This window comes from Varroa jacobsoni, unplaced genomic scaffold (genome assembly GCF_002532875.2).
Source record: "Varroa jacobsoni isolate VJ856 unplaced genomic scaffold, vjacob_1.0 scaffold_724, whole genome shotgun sequence".
NCBI classification, from domain to species: Eukaryota; Metazoa; Arthropoda; class Arachnida; order Mesostigmata; family Varroidae; genus Varroa; species Varroa jacobsoni.
This window is the reverse complement of record NW_019213626.1, coordinates 275020-297153: the sequence shown is the minus strand read 5'-3', so window position 1 is coordinate 297153 and position 22134 is coordinate 275020. Positions and strand designations below refer to the sequence as shown.

Below are 22134 nucleotides of genomic sequence, written 5' to 3'. Positions count from 1 at the left end.
TGTTTAAACTGTATTGTAGAAAAAGCTATTAAATTCGGTAGCAGTAAGCTCCTTTTCGTTTTCCGCATTTAAAGACAACGCCTTACAATCACTTAGAAACGCCGCGAAGGCCAGTAGCACCGTTTGTGCTGATGTATCTATCATCAAATGTACGGATATAAATTTCTGTGAAGACTATGTTGTGTAGAGAAAAGTGTTCAACTTGTCTTGCGTAAAAAACTGTGTTAAAACTTTTTGGAAAAATAGCTATTACGTTTTCATCCAATAACTAGTTGACATTCGACATTATTTCTATTGAGTTGTCAAAAAAATGTGAACCGTTTCTTTATTTAAGCAACGACTTATCTCGGGACCTGCGGGGTCGACATCGGCGTCGTTTCAAGCTGAGATTTAACTGAAGTAGATGCGCTAAAATTGTTGAAATGACTTTATTTAGAGCGATTTGTAGATGAGACAATTCTATAAAAAATTGCTATATTCTTCAGTGTATTATGAGGACACAAATTCTGCCTATGTCCACAAAAGAGCTGTGTTGTTTATGGTCAACATGCATTATTGGAGGGAACGGCTTTGTCGCTCTCATTTTGGAAATTTCATTATAAAATATGCTCCTCATAGTAGTCGACCAGTTACGGAAAGTCTTCATGAAATTATTGACCACGTCACCGACACGTCAGTAGCTTTGATATCGCCAAGGAACTAAACACCCATTATCAAAAGGTCTTAAGCTATTTAAAAAGAGCTGGCTGCAACTCAATGATCAAGTCCCACATGGAACGTAGCAAGAGAGTCTACTAGACCGTATTTCCATTTGCGAATCTACAAAAATGCAGTAAAACCTAGTAATTTTTAAAGCGCTTAATGAAAAGAAGATGAAAAGCAAATCACATGCGACAATAATGTGCAAATAAAAAAAAAAGTGCCGCTCAAAATCTGTGATAAAACTCAGATTGACATCCAAGAAGATGATGCCATATGCTTGGTGGGGTTAGAAAGGTATCGTTCGTTATAAGTTGCCCAAATGATTGATTTTCTATTTTCAACAACTGCCAATATGATAATAAGCCATTAAAAAATCCACCAGAACTAGCAAATAGAAGAGGCATCATCTTCTAACACGACAGTGCTACACCACATAATCTTTAGCTATTATTCAAAAATTAAAAGAACTTGAACAAGTCCGGAACTTTAATGCATGTGCCGTATAGCCCAAACCTTGCACCAGCCTATCATTTGTTTCAGTCTCTGCACAGATATTTTAACGATATTCATTTAGTTTCAATGGAGGAATGCAAACATCACTTGTCACAATTTTTGACATAAAACTCATAGAAGTAATGTCGTCATGGGATTATGGTATTATTAGAAAAATAGCAGAAGATCATTGATATTTAGTTTAGTAATACAGTTTTAAATATAAAAATTATTTGCTTCAATTTTGACTTAAAAGCGGTTAATACTTCTTCGAAAATTCAATTTACAGATGGACTTACTTTTATTCTGAGAAACAAGTTACAGTAATTTCATACCATACAGTACTTTCCTAATATCAGAGTATATGATTATGTAAGTGTAGTAGATGGTTTTCTATTTATGCTAATATTAAACAATAACTTATCTGCTGTTTTCAAGCTGGATTTACCGATTTGCTGCCAATGATCTTTCCAGCATGTACAAAAAAAGATAACTTTGAGTCTAAATAACTGAAGGGTTGGGATTTTAAAACTTATCTTGAAACAGGCATTTTCAGGTGTTCTTGCCTGTAATTTTGCAAATATGAGCGGAATAGGAGCACGGTGAAATGTGTTGGAACGCTAACTTCCAGGCTACCCTACCGTTATTTACAGGTACAGATATTTGGTCTAGGTGGTGTTTAAGAGGCTAAAGTTCCGCTCAGCAAAAACAATGTAGGTTCGAATCAGAAGACTGCTCACAAAATGTGCAATCGTCGAAAAGGAGTTGCCCATCTGTCTATTTCTATCAACTTACATAACATGCAAAAGAAAGTTGAAAGCAAAGGGGTGTACTTACTGATGGATATTTTCGAAGTAAATTAATTGCGGCGAATGATTTACATACACCCACATGCACGCAAATATATTTCACCATTACAATTCATAGAGTGTTTTAATCATTTAATACCTCACACACAGTTGACGATTTCGAGCAGACGATATAATCGTCTGCGACACAAAAGGTCAGTTATCTGAGTTTATAAAACTAACTCCAACTAGTACAACACCCCAGAAAGAAAACAATTTGCAACCCAAAAGAAAGAAAGTCGAGTAAACAAGCATTTTGATAAATAATTTTTCCGTATCATAATTGATTACAATTTACTGATTAATTGAAGGTTTTATATTAGTTAGATACAGAAAGTGAGGTTTCCTTTATATTCTCATCGCAGTTTGAGTACAATTGTACTTTATTTGCCTACCTGTACATACCTTATTTGGGCACAAATCGGGTCGTGGGCTAATGGCTCAGAAATGTCATCGGTTATAATACGTCCGCCATGGGAAATATTGTCTCTAGTTCGGGTCAATTCCGTACGGACAGAAACCGCAATTACATTTACGCTGGTTATGCGTAACCGCAGGGTGAGCTGATACTAAAGATATTAAGAAAACTGAAAAATAAACAGTGGCAGTTCAAATGGTATTAGAAACGCTATTAAAATTCGATCTGATACGGAAAACCTTAGATAGGTATACATAAGATGGTTCAACGAATATGAACTTTAGCAAATTATAAGATAGGAAGCCATTCAACAAAATTTATATTTGTAGCTGTGCCGACGGGCTCTGTCTTCAGAAGTGCAGGAAAACTGTTGGTCGCATACGGTAAGCTTTGTTTAAGAAAAATTCACAAAGGGAGATTTGTGAGGTAGATCTCCGTAAAATGACGGAAGTCTCGTTGATTCATGCGAAGCACTCATACCGTCACGCGATTAAATATTTATTATGCTAGCTTTAAGCAATTCCATTGACTCTAAAAGTCTGCAAGATCTAGAGGAGTTTGAGCTGTGAAAATAATCCAAGGTACGAGAAGGGCTTTTTTACAAACAGCGTCGAACATTAAAAAGAAAGAGTAGTTCGTGTCGTTGTATGTGGCTCCATCTATGGTAAAGACTTTGGCTAAATATAAGACACTCGGACTATTGCATAATAGACAAAAACTGCAATAGTCGTAATAATTTTCTTTTATCGTTATTATGGTAAATTATCTGTGGGTAAACGTTGTTAACACCGGAAGTTGGATGTTAGCCATTTGAAACTGAAGACAAACAAGCGAGCACGCAGGCACAGGTACGCGAGCTACGTCGTTTTTAATCTCCCTCCACTGGATTGGCGTCGAGCGAGCCGCCGGCAACTAGATACAAATTATTACTATCGACATTGACTGCATAGATAACTGCTGACTATTGCAGATTAAGTATATAATATATCTACGCTTTATGTTCTGCATTGTCATTCTCGAATTAGTTAGACGTCTATTCTACATGATGTACGTTCTTTCTTTAGGTGTTCTGCCATCAAGATACTTGACACGCAACATCCGTCACTATCGCCACTACAATTAGTGATGCTATTTTATATTGGCGATAATAGCCGTCATAATATTTTTACATTTGGTAAATAAATATGGGAGCAATTTACTTTGCTTTTGAATCGATTCCACCAGTGCATTGACATATAAACGCACTCAAAGCTAAGGCTCCTTATAATTAAAGAACGGGGCTGATATGTCTGCTCAAGATATGTGTTTACATCGTAGAATTTCTCATCGTAAAGGATTGTCGATTTTTGTATCTTTGATCTGTAATGTCGTCCTGTCGACACGAGTTCAATCGTTAATACGGTTGATGAGCCTTATTACGAATAGTAGTTATCACAAACAGTGATTCTTGGAAGTAATATTATGAAATACCTCTGTATGCCGTTTGTTTTTCTATGTGAGTAATTAGAGAATGATATTGGCTAGTGAAACTGACGTTGGCAAGTGCTGCAATTATACCTTCGTGCACTCGCTACGAAAATCGTTCTTAGAGCTTCTTACCAACCTGCGTGTGCGTGTTCATTCTGCTGTGTGTCAAATTGGCGATCCGATCGTCTGTTAATATGAATTTCGTCTGCTCCTCCCTAGCTTCGCCGATACGTGTCGCCCTGCCAATGAAAAGTAAAAAAGAATTTAAGCTCAACTGCCGGGTACCGGTACAACCGTTTGCTACATTAGCCCTCAAATAGAGTTACTCCAAAGACGGGGTGCAGCGGCAATGTTGGCAGGTGTATCGTAACATGTAGACAGCTAAGGTGTTCTATTTGAAGTATAAAAAAAGCATTACACCTTTGAATACAGTACAGTAAACACTCTGATGTAGTAACAAGCCAATGTAACTGGGCTTCTAAATTTACTTCTAGTTTTTCTGTACCAAACCAACTTACCCATCTTTGTTAGAATGTTGTTATTACTTTAAAATTGTGATGCATTAACATGTGTAAAAATCGTACTTCGTATTGTTTAAAGTAGTGCCCGCTGGGCATTATTAGGGCAACTATGTCATCAACCTTAGCGTAAAGGCATTTATTGATTGGTGAACGTGCCTTACCTACGTGTGACTCCGATTACTCGACGGTATTGGACTGCAGTACAATCGATCTACGGGATGTTGAACTTAACAACAGCCGAAAAACAAATTAATTTAGGCAAGGTTTAGTAATCGGGCAGCCATTTTATTGAGAGATATTAATCTACAGAGAAGCTAGAAGTAAAATGAGAAACATGTTCTTAGCTTGATGGTACTCCGTCCTACTAAAAGGAACGAAAATATCTTAAGTCAAATATTCTTGTCAGTTTGACTGTCCCTCTAACTCGTTAGGTGCGATTAGTGCGACAAGAAAGTTAAGTACCATTTTATATAAACGAGCAGGTTTAAGCTTATCTGCGGAAACGAAAACAAAATCTGCAAACATTGATTTTGTTGACAGTTATCATTGTGGACCAGGTCTATTCAAGGGGCATTGTATTTATCATGCTATTGGTATAAGGAGTGCACAGTCTTAGCAAGCGTTTGAAGAATACATACATTACTCCTCAGCCGCTACTCCTCTAATGTTTTGTTTGAATGTTATAGTAACGCTAGCTTTTTATAACTCCGTTCGCTTCTATAAGCGTATTTTGGTTGTACTTGATTTTTATAGTCCTGGTGCCCAGCACTCTGGGCAGCGTATTATGTTACTAAAAATTTTTATATCATGGTGCTTGATTTCATTTAAAGTATACGGGAGACACGCGCAGCAATTTGACCTGTTCTTGAACGCGGACAAAATCAGATAAATACCCAACGCATCGCAAAAACAGTAGCTTCGCTATTTCTAGGATAAAGGGGAAGAGCGAAAGGATTTTTATTTTTTGTTTAGTGCACGGAAAAGCAACGCGTCCGTCAAGAAGCCGCCGAGGCGAGGAAGACTAAGACAGTAAGCGGAACATCAACATCCGCTTTTTCCAACGCAAGAATTACGATGATAAATGAAGACGAAGGGAGGTTCTAGCCCGATTTGCTGTTGGTGTTGTCAACGTGTACATTCAGAGAAGAAAGGTGGCTTGCTAAGGAAGCTGTGTAATCGTGGAGTGGTGAAACGTGGACACATCTAACGAAATGACGAGCGCGAGCGCAAGACTTAATGCGAAGTCAGCTACAGTTCAAAAAAAAAGAAAGACTTCAGCCATAGTTAGTTTATTCTTGGGACGTTTGGGCAAACGTAATAATAAATGCTAATCAGTGGTAAAACTTTAAGCAGGTTTCCTACAGCTGTTTCAGGTTCCAATCAAATCACATAATTTGTTTTAGACGGATATGCTTCGCTCTTTGGAACAAGAGGTTACAAGGGAAGTGAAGGTAGATCTACACTTCGGCAAAACGCAATTAAAACATCAGGAAAAGAAAAAAAGTGCTAACAGTTGAAACAGGTACTATTTAAACCGCGAACGTGGGTTTCTTCTACCTGTAAACATATTTTTCTCCCACCTTATGACTTTCATCTCATCCAACTGTAACTCACACGCATCAATCAGTGTTAATTTTTATTATTTTGCTAAAACATACAAACTTCATAAAAAAAAATTGAAATAAAAAAATGTACTAATTATCAGCATTCTTTATCTATTCGTTTTATAGGTAAACAACCTTCTGAAAACTCTTCGTATACCTCCGATTATTTTTCCACTGAAATAACAATTCCAAAACTTCCCATATATGTATATATACTAGCCGAATCCGCGGGTTTCGCCTCACGTCTGTTTTGTTACACATTAACAGTTATCCTGTCTCAATCACCCTGTTTGTTCTTATATATATATTGCTAGGGGCTCAGCCAAATCTAGATTTGAATCGTCTGTGATATATCGCCTTTTGGTAAATTTATACAACACGATTATGCGATTTTTTTAGTATTGGTTGATTGACTTGTCTTCGAAACATACGTGGGTAATGTCGGTTGTCGGCGGACCTCTAAGAAACGTACGTGAATGAAGCGGCCTTTGGCCAACCAGTAATAGGCGTTGTGTTTGCCAGCATTTCGTTAGCCTGCTTATTTTGCGCTTGGCACGTTACAGGAAGCTTTTTTTGTTTAATAATAATTAGTTACATAAAATAAGATCTAAAATATTTATTGGTTTTGGTACTAACTCTGTTTCTGGGCTTCCAGCAAGAATTTTTTGACATACTGACATTTGCCTCTAACTATTTTTTAACACGAAAAAAACTTCTTCGTTAGTCACTTTAATTTTTCAATCGATGTGTATTAGAAACTTTTTGAAAATAAATTAAGTTGTGTAACAAACTAATCAACGTTTGTCACCAGAAGCTCGTTACGCGTCTTCGAATTGCAGATAATCATAGTGTTATAATACAAATTCAATCTAGGCAAACAGCCTACCACTCTTATCGTAATCGCCAGGAGTTCGATCGGGCAGGAAGTATCCCAAAGGGTGTTATTATTTATCTGATAGATAAATTAAGCAACCGTTGGGTGGTAAGTTGTTGGAGTTTAGTGTTGACGTTTACATGCTCACAGGGACATAAGGGGCTGCGGTCGTAAAGTACCGGCTTAACTACTGTAGTCACCAAGTTAGCAATGGCGTGGAGATCATTAAGATATCGAGGTACCCAGCAATATCAAATTTCGGGTGTAGTAAACGTTCTTGTAATTTTCAGAGGCACATACAGCCGAAGTGGAAAAGTCGCTCTTAGTTTCTCCATCGCAAAAGGTTTCAAAGTAAAGGTCGCGACTCCAATATATTTTTATTGCCCAAGCAGCATAGAAGCGGAGGTGCAACATTATCATTGGGGATTGGACGGGATATGCTAAACCCTGCTATTTCATAGACAGGCAACTAAAAAGTGTACGGAATTCGTCGAATTATCGCCTTGGGCAAAACATAAAGTTACATAGGTAAACCAATACAACTACTAGGGTTTTCGCCATTTTCACTGAAAAATAATTGAAAAATACTTATAGATTCAGAGATATGTATCGCATGTTTATTCAGTCCCTTGAAGTTAGCAATTGGTGTTGAGAAAACTCTTTTCACATAGAACGTTATGTAAAATGTTCATCCTTCAAACGGCATTTGTGACCCGAAAACTGAAATTTGGGTATGTGAACATGTAATGCATTTCGATTCAAATTGTTGAGAGCTCTTGATTGAAATCAAGGACGAGTTAATCCTTCATAAAAAAAGGTAATTTCAGTGTTATTACATAAGCGAAAGATGTACCACATTCAATTTTTTGCCTTTTTCACGATGAAATACTAAATTGTGCTGCGAAATAATAGAGCCGTTGAAATCTATCGACTAGATTAAGTGGTACGCTACGTAGACAAAAATATTTCCAATATTTTACTATTTTCTCAAAAAAAACCTCTAAAAATATTTTCGATAAAATTTTACTAAAATGTTCGTCATATCAGCTGTTTCAGTTTTCCAATTGATACTTATTAGAGAATTACTCGGAAACCGGTTCAAGATTCTTTCGAAAGGGAATTCTTTGCTTGAGAACTAAGATTTGGGTATAAAAACATGCATAGCATTTGGATCAGTTTGTCGAGAGCTTTTGGCTGGTATTAAAAGCGACCCCTCCTTACATAAACCTTTATGCAAACATTTGGCTGCCACTTCGTGTGAATAAAAAATTTAGATAAAAATCGTACTTCTATATAGCCTATTTTAGCCACTACAGCTTCCTTATGGGCATGTGTAAAAATCCCTGCAATATCTGTCAAAATAGCATTGCACATTCTACGAAAAAAAAACAGCTTTCGAAAAAATTATTTGCATATTTAAAAACGTGAAGTAAAATAATTTATATTTTATCAGTTGCGAACTATTTGTGCAAAAATCACCGATTTGCCATAAAATTGCAGTGAATAACCCAAATAATAATAATTCATCAGATTTATATTACGCTCTATAAATATAAAAAGAAACTCTCCTTCAGAAAGAAAGTATTTATCCAAGCAACCTACGCGCAGATCTATCGATAATGAAACTTTTCTAACACAGAGATTGACCCGGTTCGAGTACTCTACAGAATCGTTTTCAGTTGAATAGAGAAAACGAAACAATAAACAGCCAGGCATAGAGTTTCAGTAGTATACGTTTGTGTATGAGGCCTATATCTAGATTAATGAAATTAAAAGGTGCGTACTGATTAGTATTTGATCTGTGGCACTGTCAGGGGAACGCATATGAACTTACGTGTGCAAGATTCCGGATGCACCTGAGCCCAATGCTCTTAACGACAAGCTGTAACTTTATTATTATAATGTAAATAAATTTACAAATAAGTAAATAAAAAATCCTAAACAACAACAAAAAAAAAGCTTCGAGGCTGTGTCTAGTTATTGGAGGTGGGGGACTCTCGTCAAGATCGCACGTGTGTGACGTTGGGAAACGTTTGACCTTGTTACCAATATAGAGATACGTTAGTAGTGTGCTTTGTATAGGAGCATAGGGTAAGTCATTGTAAGACACTGACGTCTGACGATGTTCTGAATGGCACGACTTTCAGTTAGGAGCGTCTTCAAACGAAGCTAGAACGTCGTCGTTTGATTTTGGATCTTGTGAACCGTCATGGCGAAATATGACTGTACAAGAAACTACTGCAGGCTTAGCGGTTTTCGTGGTGCAAAGCAACAAGTGAGCCGCTTGGTGATAGCCTTCAACCATTACATTTTACAGGTTTCACAGATCTTTTGGGTTCGTGGCTTCCCCAATAATTGAAAGGGTAAGACAACAGCTTCGACTAGCAGTAGTCTGCAGTCAATGTTGAGCACCCATAAACAAGTCCTTCTTTATGTACGATTGTTAACTAGTGTAAAGGGTGCCGTCGTGTGTTCTTAGCGTTTCAAAGGAAGTTGACTCGTGAACGTAAAGGAGTAGGTGCAGTTAGCAGACTTCGCCTCAACATGAGGTTGCTTGGTAGTACTATGGATGGTACGGAATAGTATCATCTTTGCTCCTTTTGACTTTTGTGTAAATAGTCTAGATGAACGATTTGGGTGTGTTTGAAAACAGGCGAATTCGTCGTGCTGGTAAAGACATATGGAGGACATTAACAATGTTAATTGGGCGGCTGAGCAGCTCGTCGCGTACCTGGTAATCTTCAGATGAATGTAGATATAGACGTTCAATACGAATGCAGAGCGCGTAATTGGAGAAACCAAAGATCCTCACGACTGCCTGGCAGGGGCCTTTGTATCTTCCACTGCGGTATGGCTCCACCTCGTCTGCTTTAGTGATGACTTTGTCATCTCCTTTGAGCGTATATTTGGTGATGCGCTTAATTTATGTGACCGAGGAACATATCCTAATGTTACTTTGGAGTCAAATATCCTTAAAAAGTGAAAACTGTACTATGCGACTTACTAGTTGGGTTTCTTTGTAGCCGACAAAGCCGCCCATTTCTAATAACCACTAATCCGTAAAGGTCTCCCTCCAAATTGTGTATTTCAGCCTGAACGAACGTATCGTACGTGTGCGACGAAGAATTCGTGCGTCCTTCAAGTCAACAGGATATGTTCATATAAAGGAGCATCTTACTAGATGCATAATGACGACCCCAATGCGTGTATGTGGCATATCGTAGATCATTTCTTCATAACTTAGAAAACTTTTTCGATTAGATCTGGGTGATTCTCGGACAGCTGGCTCTCAGCGAGGTTGGACGCGATTTCAAGCCACTGCGTCTTCATGAATTAGTAAGAAAAAGATGCGTTCCTTTAATTCTGAATTTGTATTATGACATCGTGACGTGACTCAGCAATGTATCAGAGGCCTTTTTAAAATTCAAATGTTGGCGCTTACTGCTGTTCGATAGGACATTGTTTACTGTATCAATGAGGCTCTAATATATAGCAGCTCATAAAGTACCTTAGTTGATTCGAACACAGTAGAGGTTCTCTTACTCTGTCATACACTGCGCCCTATGTGCTTTCAACAGTACAACATTTTTGACAAAGTTCCAGATGTCTTCGAAGCAATGTTTTATGGTGGCGACTGTTTCTTTCGAACGCCCAAGCAGCAGTGGAAGTGGTTTAGTTCCATGGAGTGTTATATGTCGAGAGATTTTATTTAGCCGTGCACACGATAGAAAATGGCTGTTGTGTTGCCATTGAAGAGAACGGCGGCGCAATGGCAACAAACCTTACACATAACGTCAAAATTGGCGGACGTTGTTAGCCTTCTTTTATGTGTCGGGCCGGGGGCTCCAGGGGCCCTCCGAGGCTGTCATTCGCCAGTCCGTGTCATCTTCTTGGCTGTCTGGTGGATATGTCCCGGTCCCATCCACATCGACGTGTCCTAGTCCCGAGTGCAGCTGGGCTTTTGGTCGAATAGCGATTGGTCGCGATTCGGGGGGTACGCTTAACAAGCATGGGTAGCCGGGGGCCTTTTAAAGCTGTAGTTGAGGTCCAAAAGGCAAGTCCGTGTCTTGAAACTCGCTGTGTAAAGATAGGGGTTGTCATTGTTAACGTAGACGAGGGCGCAGGCTACAACTGGGCAAATCGTGGGTCGCTCGCAACGTCGGAGATGCGACCTTCTAGTGGGAGTTCAATGACACGATCTAAAAGCTCTAGAGAATCGCGCTTAATGGACGTGTGTGTTTAGCTCTGTCGGCGAGTTGGGAAGTTCGCTTTGCTTGGTGTGACCTACGAGCAGCGGCTTTTATCCAACTTTGTGTGGGCTGAATCGCACGGCACGGTGTGGACTAATTGTAGGTCAAGCAGGTTTGACTGCGCAACACGCTACTGCAATACTACAAGTGGGCCTGATGCACGCAGTTTAGCTAAGTCGGTTGCGAGCTTCACTTTATGCCATTTTGTTGTTTGACATTTTATGTTGAATAAAGCAAATTATATTTACAGCAAGGTTAATTAGACTGACAACTTTGGGTGGTATCGTTTTGTTTGATTTGTACGTCTGTATACATTTGCCAAATTCCGCAATGTGGTAACACAGCAATAATAATAATCATCACGTTGTTAAACAATCTGTTTTTATTGGTGGCATGAACAAGCCACCTCTACGTTCGCTTCAGTGTAAAAAAAAAAATGACACCATATAATCCAATACAAAAGAATATTCACAAGAAGTTAGCTCACGTTGTCCCTGATAGCTTAGGTTCTGTTAATTATGCGTATCACTACTTTTGCGTAACGCCTTATATACAGTATACGTATATATGAATGATCATCTCAAGACGCTGGTAATTACTCGGTACTTAAATAAAATATGGGTGTTTTGTGTTGGAATGAAACCTTGGCGAACAAACACTAAGCGCTCGAATTGCATCATATTGAATGCTTTAGAGCTTCTTATTGGTCTTTTTCTCTCTGACCTTAGACTGCAATACAGCAACATCACAAAGGTCCAATAAGAGCGCGATCGGCACACATAAGAATACTGCGAAGACGGGAAAGGCGTGCAACTGTCACGTTTGCTTTACACGGAACTTGAGTCACTATTCCTATCCATTTTATTTCTTTCTAAAACCGAACGAATGCTGACGAAAAGAGGATCAGGGGTGATTTCGCCAGAGCAATTTCTCCGTCATAAATGGGGACACCAGTTAAGCGAAGAAAATATTTTGATCGCATCATCTAAGCTATTGTTAATTCTGGTAACGGGTTCCATTTTCGGGCCTCTGTTCACCTGGGAGAAAAAAAAAAAAAATGTGCCATATGCAAACAAGGTTGCTTTATAACGAAAGAGTCATTGTAAATGGAGAATAAAAGAATAGTAATATATATATATATATATATAATAAAGCAAAAACATCTTAGCACAGAGCCGAAAGAAAAATCTGCCCGGCGTTGTAACTCTGCAAGAAAAGATGTTTTCTATTTGTGCCTTTACAGCACTATTCTATCCCAAAGGTGAGATTTGTTAAAGGTATATTATCCTGCGACGAATCAAGGGTTCTACAAACTTCGAAGAGGACGCCGACGACGGTGTGTTCATCGTGGGATGTACGGCGAATGAACTTCGTCATACCGCATAAAGCTGGCTCAGTAGAAGAGAATTGACAGAATTCATCTGGCCGTCTCGCAAACTGGATTCTTCCAAGACGGCCAAGATCCTCTACGTAAGCAGAATTACTAATAGATTGTTTGAAAACCTTCGTGTAAAGCTTACGAGAACTACGGGTTGACAATTACTTGGATTACGATATTGCCTCTTCCCTTACGCAGACGAATTACCTAAGATTCAATAGCCTGAAATGGCCCAAAAAAATTTCTTGAAAATCAAAGGATTAAATATTAGGTTGAAAATAAGGTTTTTTGCTGAATTATTGAGTACCACGCTTTTTACTTTCGTTACATCATGTGTCCCCCGTCATTGTATTCAACCTCCTGCCGTCCGTCAACCAATTTACTTATTCCTTCTCGCTAGAAATTGTTAGGTTCAATGTTAAAAAATACGTCGAGTCAGGTTTTGAGAGTCCGTTCAAAATCGGATGTGTGGTTCTTAGTTTCCTTTGCCTGTGAACGGAAAAGGTGAAAATCTGTTGGTGCAAAATCCTGAAAATATGGAGTATGCAACAAAGACTTTCACTTCAGAGCTCCGGAAGGCAGATTTAACTGTTTTTGCCGCACTCGGCTCAGCATTGTTGTATGGCAGAATGCCCTGACCTCGTTTCTCTGGTGCTTTTTCTAGAATAGCCTGATTAACTAGATGCAACTGGGCCAATAAACGTGCCGATCAATTATCTAGTTTCTGGGAAATTATTCCCAGTGAATCAGGTCCTCGCAATCCCACCGCATAAAGCACATGTTTTCTTGTTGATCTGGTTGAATTTTGGGCTTTGGTTTCTCTTCTGAAGCCACCATTCCGATCTCTGGTTCATATTAACGTACAGACACCATTCCTCATCAGCGATTGCAACTCTGTACAAAGATTGGTTATTGTGGCCGCGTCACGCTTGATACCTGAGAGATATGTTGAGACATAGCATCAGGCCATCACTTGCTATTGGATTCAGAAAGTTCGTAAGGCACCCAAGCTAAAAATTTCTATGTGAATCAAAGATACCTGAGGTGGCTTACGACGGTTATGTTACTACGACCAGTTTTTTCAGCCAATTTCCTAGTCTTAAGCTCAAAAGTGGCTTCAAATGGTTGTCACTAAATTCACACCCTAAGGCCCGTTTAGGCCCTCGGATACTGTTTTTACATTTGGCAGACCACTCTTGAGGGGTCTTTTCAGCAATAGCGCCATTACCGTGCACAAAGAAGATGCCCCGGGCTGTTTCAACAGAATTTTGGTCTCTAAACGTGCATAGGACAGAAAGTGCCGGAAATGCACTTGAGCCAGCAATTTTTGAAAAGTTAATTCGACTTGAAATTGCACTCGCAATATAGTACCGTTATAGCATGCTGATAGAGCAGGACGAGTGTTTTTGATATATCAAAAATAAATAGAAAGTGGCAAGAATTAGGAAAGGGGGGTTTTTTAAAGCAAAGAAATTCTCGTTCCAACACGTCATATAGCTAAAAGTACAGTTATTACAAGCTGTGTTACCTTTGACAGGATTTCATTGGAAGCATCATTTGGCATTCCGTATCCTCTAATCTTGCGCGGTATTTTCGCTAAAATTACCAAATCAATTAAGCAAATAAAGAACGTGCACGATTGACAAGGCAGAAAGCTCATTGGGCTCCTGTGAACTTAGAGTTGTTTCAGAAATGCCCTGACAACACATCTGCTATATCCTTTCTATTTGTATATTTACATTAGTTGAAGAGAAGCTTCCCGATAGATAAAATTGGTTTCGCCTAGAGACATGCTGTATCAATTTAAAAGGGCCACTGGGTAACCTTTCAACCTATTAATTTTCTTGAGAAGCCATAGCTTTTTTTTTAATCGTTCGTCGATATGTAGATTTAAAATAACAGAAATTCTGTTATTTATCTGTGTCAGATTTTGACAGCAAACGTGTGCGAGCAAACCTGTTGCAACGCTTACACATAAGAGCACAATGGCAGGCAGGATGGTTTAGTCGGTTACGCCTTATCTTAATCACCCCCTAGGGCTAATGTTTGTTCAGTTCGCGCTAACGGCAAAAAATATTAACAGTTTTTATTTCTTATCCGGCTTGGTGCGGGGGTGGTAGCGACCGTAACTGTGTGAAAAAAAAAACCGACTTGTATGCATAAAGCAGCGCTTACGTAGTAATGGCGGCGGCAGTAACGACTGCCACACAACACATCTAGCACGTCTCTTCATCCATAAGAGGCACAGACATCCTGAGTTTATATATTGGTAATGCAGCAGACCAGATAGCCAACAGCCGAAGGGAAACAACATGGCATATGGTGTTTTACATGACAACCGGCATCCTGCAATGCAAGCCTGCTTTTCTTAGGGCTCGACGAGGGACTGAAATGGCCCCATTATGCACTGAGCATGCTCTTGGATGCCCTCTGTAGTAATCCTCAGTCCTGTAGTAATATCTTATAGCTCCGATCGGAATTGTTGAGTATATAACGAGCAGAAGTATTATATGTATATATACATATATATATATAAAGTATCAAAGCAGAAGAAGAGTCAGCAACGGAAAAAATGCTTACGCATATTCTTTAACTCGACACCCCACCAGTTATTTCGTTCGTACTTGGGATGATGGTGTTGGCCTCCATGAAAAAACTTTTTTCCGTAAAGGGCAACGAAAATCCGATGAAAAACCTGACAGATATTTCTGAAGGTCTATTTCGTCATGTACGCGATTTCAAAATTCGTTATCAGTGCCTAAGTAAATCTTGCATAGTTGTGTATCCTGAAAATTCTTCTTTCATGAGAGTGTTGTTAACCGGCCCAAGCCATCGTAAATTTGTCGAATTAAAAATTAAATAATGATCAGATATTTCCGTGCTTTGAGTCACACCAAACTAAAGACCTTCCTATAACATCTACAACACCTACGCAAAGCCGCACCAATTGGATATTTTGGTCACAAGTCGAGAGTTAGCGCCGACGCTGCGTTACCATTATTACGAATTGTTCTATATTATTAAGATGAGTAAAACCCAATATAAATAGCCAGCCTGCTGTTTCAACGGGTTAAGCCACGATTCAGAAGCACATATATTAAACCAAAATTGTGGAAACACATTTGGCCGCAGAGGAAGAAATGAAGGTAATCCGTCTAATTTGGTGAACTTATCGCGCACACGAATGTTATATGCACTCACATACAACATACACAACTCGTTATTTAGTTGCATACGAAGAACAAGCGCGTGCAAGAAAATGCTACGTACTGCTAATGGTATCAAGAAGCAAGCTTACGATATCCTGCTGTTAGCTTTTTTTTTGGCATTTAAAAGATCCTTAGGCACTATTCATGTGCCTGTTCTGTGCTTTCTTTTCTCGCAAAAAGAGCTTAATTCATTCTTGTTCCCATAATAGCATAGAGGTTTGCGTTTTCCTACTAAACATAGATGTATAGTAGTTTTGATTCGAACCCAGGCATAGACACGCGTCGTTCAAAGTAACGTCTAATGAACTAAGCAGCGGATTTAAGATACGGAAAAACATATTCGTTACTGTCGCTCTGTTCGCCATCGACCTCCCGCTCCTGCTCATCATCATCACCTTCTTCTTTGCTGCTTACGTCTGTATTCTATCTACTCAGCTTTTCAGTGTTGTTGCTTCGTTGTTTGCTTAGACGCGTCGTCCTAGCTGACATTTCTCAGCCGTTTAACATTGCTGTTGTCTAGTAATTTACGAAGCAGGTTTAAGTTAGCTGAGTATTGTATTTGTGTCATAGTCTTTAAAGCTTCCATTATGCTCGACATGTTTATCGTGTTGGAAGACCCAACTGCCGATGCATATCGCAATCCTTCTAGTGGTGATCAGCCAATTGTGGGGCGGAACAACTCTCTTTGGCGTCGCCTTAGCCTTACAACAGAAGCAAAATGATACCATGCAGTCCCCTATAAGGTGGCCTGGTTAAAATCATTGACTATATTACTTATTACCACTCCCCTGCCATCCGATATAGCGCCGGTTTTTTTCTATATCCGCAATGCGTGTTTCTACTCGCTGGCATAGGTGTGAATGAATGAGTCGGTGCCGAGTGGCAACTAGTAATCATTGGAATCTACCGGTGACAACAGTGGTTTTAATACTGTCGTCTAGGCGGACTATATCTGCATCTAGCAGGGTTTCCAAATTAAAATTTATGGCATAACAACTGGTACACCGAGGACAAGGCTCTTAGGAACCTTTAGGAATGCTCAAATAAGTAACAAAATCCGAATCTAACTAAATATGTAAACACAACGCGTTCTGAAAATGGATAGCAACAAATAATGTTGCCAAAAGAAGAATACATGCATATTAAAAAAGCTTCGTTATGACTAGAGATTTCCTTTCTACAACCGTCAGTGAAGGTGAGGACGAAATCGTTAGATTGTTAGCAAGCAGAGTAAAAGGTAATTAGGCTTCTTTTGATTCGACCTTTTTTTTTTAACTTCGCAAAGGTAAGAGGCCTTTCGTTTAGAGAACCTCACATTTAAACGGAATAGGATATAGACACTGTACTGCCTGGTAATCAGGCAGTTTTTTAATATTTGAAGAACCTTTATTCATGTTTTCCTGATTGTAACATCCTTCAGATACTAGAAATTCTAGAGTCAGGATGAAGGAATCTATCATTCCGTGAGTCGATTAGTAGCGTACATTTTCCCATTTTTGCCATGTGACCTTAAACCTGAATTTTATGGCTTCAATGTGCAAATATTTCTGGCAAGTCTCTGATCTCTATTTCTACTCCTAAAACTCCATTCCAAAATTTAAAGGTAGATAACTTTGTAAAGGTTCATTAGTTAGCGGTGACATCATGCTCTGTAAGTGGAAAGTACAAAATACTGGACCGAAGAGACCAAAGCCATGATCATGCAGAAAATGATTTCGAGATATATGAAGTACTTAGTCGAAGAAGAGTAGTAAAAGCTAGTTAAATCACAGAGTCTCAGAAATTCTCAGAAAAAAAAATCTTTTTAGAACCTTACGTAAAGGTACGTAAAGGCTGACAGCAGAGGTAGGTGCTGTAGTTAAATACAGTGAATCAAAACGGATTCGTGTCACATTAAAATTTGATCATCTTCAAGAAACATGCTAGTTTTACACGGAGTTGTCGCCAATGTCCCCGTGCTATCCTAGTGGGTAGTGCATTCGCGTGCTAAATTTAGGGACACCTTGTGGTCTCAGTTCGAACTTGGACATACATACACTTAATTTTGTGCTTGAAGCCAGCACTCTAATGGGGACGCCAGACGTAAAGCTCCAAACATAAAGGCCAAGTCAAATTAACTCTGTTAGACTACCGATATATCTACTGGCGTCCGAGCGATAGGTGAAAAACTGCTTGTTGTAAAGTAAACTAGGGAGGCAGGCAACCAGAAAGCTTGTGGCTCAAGGTTTATATGAAATTTAGTGCAGAAGAAAGCCTTGGCAACGTTTCCAGGCACATATCGACAATTAGTTGGGGCTTTGTCCTTCTTAAAGTTACATTTTTTTAAAAAGGTCTAATATGACCACTATAACAATTCCGCTTCGGTACTGTAAACAAGCAAAATTTTAGAAAAGACCCAACTGAAAATATTAATACTTGCTTTACTTAGTCGAAGACAAGTCCTTCATTTGTGACTTCGTCATGTCACTGGAGTGAAATTCATTGTATTTAAGTGTTCATCGTTAGGTGAGTTCTTATTCTAGAAACATGTGCATATTGGTGTTTACTTCTCGAAAGAATATACCATCTAAGCACATGCTAACATTTTCGTAGCTGTTTGTTTTCTGACCCATTCTGAAAATATAATGATAATACTGACAACATACGGTTTAACGCTTCCTTTAAATTCGGAAGTACAGTCAATTGGCTCTGTGTCGCACAATTGCTCAAACCAAACGTTACGCTCCCATCTAGAAACTAGAATTTCGTTGAAATAAAAACATTTTACTGCATACCGAATATGTGGGGGGCGCGAAGCTCTACGAACAGAAAACAGGAAATGTCTAAAAAATGCTACGAACCAGTCTTGTGTAGCTTGTCAAATATAATGCAAAAGAAAGGATGCGATTAAGAAGCGCGGCCGCTATTATAGGAGCGTGCAGCCTGATCCTGCTAGGTATTATGTTGTAAAAGCCATCCATAGCGATCCTGGTGTCACAGCTTAAGAACGTATTCACGTCACTGACTGCCTATTACAACCATCTCCCGCTCTAACCGAGCGATCCGTAATCCAATTTGCGTCCGTGATCGAGTCATTGAAAGCTGATTACGTAACCTTTTATCTTGCATGGGCAATAAGGAAAAACATTGGCCTTGCCAATATTAATCGAATCGATGATTTTCGAACCGTAGGCGTATTACAGGAGATTTGTCGCTTTTTGCTTTACCATTCCAAAGTAACCGTTATTGTTAAATTTCCGTTAAGTGCCTTGCATCTACCTTTGTTCCACGTAACTAGCTGCCTCGTAAAGCCTTAAATAATGATGCGAAGCATTTAGGTCTCTTGTTGCTTCGCATTTACACCAAGTATATACTCCTTTTTCCACCAGTTAAAATTTTTAAAAATCTAGTTGCTCGTTATTAAGCGTCTTTGGTAGTGTCTTAGCTCTCGTATCGTAGTTTCCCTGCTTGTTTCCAGCATCTACACTAATACCAATTAGACTTCAAACCAAAAGCGTATAAGTAAATATGTCAGTTTTCTCATCGTCCAAGCACTGGAATCTAGTTCAAGCATTTCAGTTGAACTACCCATGTGAAGCTTTAGAACTACAGGTGTTCACACGCCGTTACGAAGAAGACTCGTTGCATGATCTTTTCGGTACTTATCTCTCTGCCGGCATCTTTATCCACGAACTCAACGAAAAAAATAGATCTTAGTGAGATACACGAACTGCTGTGTCATTTGAAGGAATTCGGAGTGCTTCGTTTTCCATGTATAGGGTATACCTCTAAAGGGTCCGTTCAGATAGAAATTAATTGAGAATTGGAGTAACTTTTTTCAGTCGTCAGCAACATGTAAAACTGAATTAGAAAGGTCGAACCGGAGAAAACTAAAAATGAGCCATTTTTGTAATAATAAAAACGGGTGTCATTAAATATGTTTATGGAATGGTTGACAGACAGATAGATTTATGGGGGCAGTATTTTTTGGAAGATACAAGAGCAATTTATTTACACTTTTTCATGAACAGCAGGAGCATTTAAAGATATGACTTCTATTTAGGCTATGAGTGCGATGAAAAAGTAAAGCTTATTAGAAAAATTGGTCTTTTTTTCTGAAACGCGCACGGTGTCATCTAGCTTAACTAATTTATTAGCAGTAGAAAAAGAATGCACTATAATTTAAAACGTACTTAATTTATTTTATTAGTCTGTAGGCCATAATGAAACTGGCTTGTTCTTTCTCAGGTTTGTTTCATTCGAAAAACGTGCTTAAAACAGAAATTCGTTTCCAATGTGAGAAAGGGAAGACAAGTGCTAGAGCTTCATACGCTCGAATGATGACTTTTTTCGCAGAGATCTAGTGACTATTTTATGCGCAAATGGCGCGTTTTTTAGTCGAATAACGAACAAGAATGAATGGTATCCGCTGTGTGTCACAGGACACAAGTTGGTATTTTCAAAACAGAAATACACTGAGGATGCGGCTGTGTACTGCGTTTCGTCTCGAAAAGAGTACGTTAAATGAAAACATAGCATCGTTTTTAATAGCCGTTTATTTTCTCCTTTGAATAGAATATTTATGAGATCCAAAAGTCCATTCAGCTTAAACTTTCGTCTGAGTGAGATCGTCGGCGCTAAAACGATTCGTGGTGATAAACCTTCGATATGACTGTACGTGTCTAGAAAGAGAGCATGACTAGGGGTTATCAGAGCTTTTTTTTTCGCTGCAGATACAGGGATATGTTTAGAAGAAAACGGAAAAACAAAACCAGAACTTTTAACTTGCGATATTTTTTTTATCTGTTAAAAAAAAGACGACGCAAGTTGGCAGTAGGGTAAATCGCGTTTGAAAGCTCCCGGCTATAAAACTGCTACGCCTATGGAACACACTATTCACAAGTCGCTTATGTACATCGGGAACTTTCAACTGACGATCTGTATTAGCTGAGATAACCGCGATAACGGCTTATGTGGATGGGAGTCTGCATCTTACAGTAGAATAGGTTGTGAGTCAAGCTATCTAGTATGAGCTGCTCTCACGGAACGAAGCGCTCGTTGTAGCTAAGATTAATGAAAGGAAGATAGATTATTTAAAGCAACTATTTCTCAACAGAGGGCAGAAGGAGGCTAGGCCATATTAAGAGATCTAGACTTAGTATTCTATATAGTTAACGCTTCTCCGCATACAGCTCGTGTCATGTAAAGAATATTGGACTTTGGTCATATTATTCTTATAACTAGGATCGTTTTCATTGGATAGCAAAAGGGCCTTGCGATCTTGGGTATTACTACCATAGCATTTAATTAAAACATACTGTTCTTATGCCATAGGCAGACTTGTAATCGTATATGCAATACGGCCATTTAGCCCCGACTTTTAAAGCATTGGAATAAATCTAGCAGGGGCATCATTTTTGTACATCCATTACGTATTATAGAGAATATCTACAAGTTTGAGTTGGCTTGGCATAGAAGTATTGATTTCCCAAATTATCTGCTTTAATATTAAAGAAAAAAAATTAGTTTACGAGATTTCAGATTTAGATTTGGTCATATGCACGACCCATTTTTTTCTGCTGTTGCTGCCGATGGACGAAAATGTGGACGAGGAGTGCAGCAATAAGCGCAAGACTATTTTGTTTCCCTTAAACGCTTGTGAAAACTTTAACCCTAACTTTTTGGACACTTTCAAGATGCTTGAAGCGTTTTTAAAGATTTTAGGGGAGATATGGATGCTTGAATAGCAGCTATTTCTAGCTCCGATAAAAGAACTGATTTGCACATATGCGCAAAGTTCTTTGTTGATTGTTAAAATATTCTTTTATTCGACTAGTTGTGTTATGCGTTCGTTAAAATCAAGTATTGCTGTCATTTGTGCACGTCTTTCGTGACGACAAAAGAGGAAAGCGTAGCGCCATAATTTGAAAGCTATAGTCATTTTTGAATCGAGCTGAGCCGGAAAAGAAACGTTCTATTGTCACGACGCGTATATAATTAGTAATTAAACAACATAATCTAAGATTGTGATTCACATTTTTGAGTCTTCTTGTATCGGGTGCCAGGTGTCGGTTAATGTCTAATACAAGTATACCATAAAACAATACAGAAACGTAGTCCGTTCGAAGACCGCCAGCGACTGCTGGATGAGACAGGCTTCCGAATCTCTATATGGGAATGATACGTTATTGAACTAGATAGAGAAGCAGACTCAGTTATTTCTTTCAACACGTCGACGATAACAGTTTCAATAGGGGCTGCAGAGGAGCGTCCTTAATTAACTTAAGGTGTATAGCTAGTAGGAGGTCTGAGACGTAACTGGCTCACTCGTAGAATTGCAGGTAGCTTGAAGAACTGTTTTTGTAAAAGCTGTTTACAAATTGTTTGTTACA

General features: G+C 38.8%; 2 protein-coding genes across 3 annotated transcripts in view; one reads left to right on the top strand and one right to left on the bottom strand.

Annotated features, from left to right (window-relative positions):
* LOC111263004 (solute carrier family 25 member 35) overlaps nt 1-2219 on the bottom strand; it is a 62690-nt gene extending 60471 nt beyond the window's left edge. The window contains exon 1 of the mRNA XM_022837687.2: nt 2032-2219. The gene's annotated coding sequence lies outside the window, so the exon portion shown is untranslated. The remainder of the gene's footprint in view (nt 1-2031) is intronic.
* The window catches only part of Cht7 (chitinase 7), a 107347-nt gene that overhangs the window by 5363 nt on the left and 79850 nt on the right, over nt 1-22134 (top strand). The window lies entirely within an intron of this gene.